The 1,211-nt window shown below is 30.9% G+C and overlaps 1 non-coding gene across 1 annotated transcript; it reads left to right on the plus strand.

Moving 5' to 3' along the window:
* The first annotated feature begins 817 nt into the window (after nucleotides 1–817).
* Nucleotides 818–919, plus strand: LOC122127304. Its single transcript, XR_006151121.1, has one exon. It is a non-coding gene; the product is annotated as a U6 spliceosomal RNA (small nuclear RNA).
* Nucleotides 920–1,211: the final 292 nt, after the last annotated feature.

Genomic DNA, 1,211 nt, shown 5'->3' on the forward strand with positions numbered 1-1,211 from the left:
ACAAGGAAAGCAATGCTACAAATAAGGAAAACCAATACATAAATATTAATGATTAATAAAATAAAAAACAAAATATTTACCTCTATTTCTAGTATTTGAAATGTACTACATATTAGATTTATTATTTTCTCATATTGCTGTACATTTAAAACTGCCTAAGTCTATGATGTTCAACAAGAATTTTATAGACTATGAGTAGCCTTTAAAGTTACCCACTAAGATTATTATTTATGGTTCATCTCATCATTTGTATATGGCTTATACCATTATTTATTCCTCGCTAACATATAAAGTAAGGAATCCCTTAAATTTTAACAGAAACTGTGAAGTTAATGTCTTAAATCTTCACTCTGCTTCTTTACACAAACACTTTGCAATTTCTCATTAGTAAAGTTTCTATAAACTCTGAAATGTACATACTTAGTAGTATATGACTGCTACCATGAATCTTAAATGCTTTATGGAAAAGTTTTACAGCGTGCTAAATAGTCTTAATTTTGTCATATATGAGCAAATTCCCAAAATTAAACATATTTAAAACATTAAAACTTTTAACAAACCTTAACACTTTCTATAGTGTTCATTATGGCAGGTTCCTTGTACAGAATAATTGAATTCCTCCTCCTACACATCCGTTGAACAACAAATATATGGAATTACTTTGTTTTGGACATGTCAATCTTGACTTTATTCTTAAATGTGTTCTTATGTAAGAAATACATGGTTCTAAAATTTCACAACAATTCTTTTGAATTTAATTTTTGTGGAATTGTCTAGTTTAAGAAAATCAATTACACTTTATATATAAAATTGTTCTGTGCTCAATTCAGTACCACATACACTAACATTGGAACAATAAAGAGAAGAATATCCCCTGACTGTGGATGACACTCGACTTCGTGAAGCATTCCAGATTTTTAAAAGAACAGATGCTAGATGGAATGTGGACAGAAGGGAACCTTAATGCCTTGTTGTTAGGAGTTTAAACTTGTTCGAAGACTTTGGAAAGTAGTATGGAGGTTTCTCAAAAGACTACATAGAGATAATGGGTGTAGAGGAGCACCTAGAAACAGAAGTTAATGGTCTAGGAAATTTGTTTAACAGGATCCTAGCAGAGAACTTCCCAAACATACAAAAAGATAGGCCTATTCAGATACAAGAAGCTTTTAGAACCCCAAATAGACCAGACCAGAATAGGACATCCCACCATC

This window comes from Dipodomys spectabilis, unplaced genomic scaffold (assembly GCF_019054845.1).
Source record: "Dipodomys spectabilis isolate Male_0828 unplaced genomic scaffold, ASM1905484v1 ptg000298l, whole genome shotgun sequence".
In the NCBI taxonomy this organism is placed as follows: Eukaryota; Metazoa; Chordata; class Mammalia; order Rodentia; family Heteromyidae; genus Dipodomys; species Dipodomys spectabilis.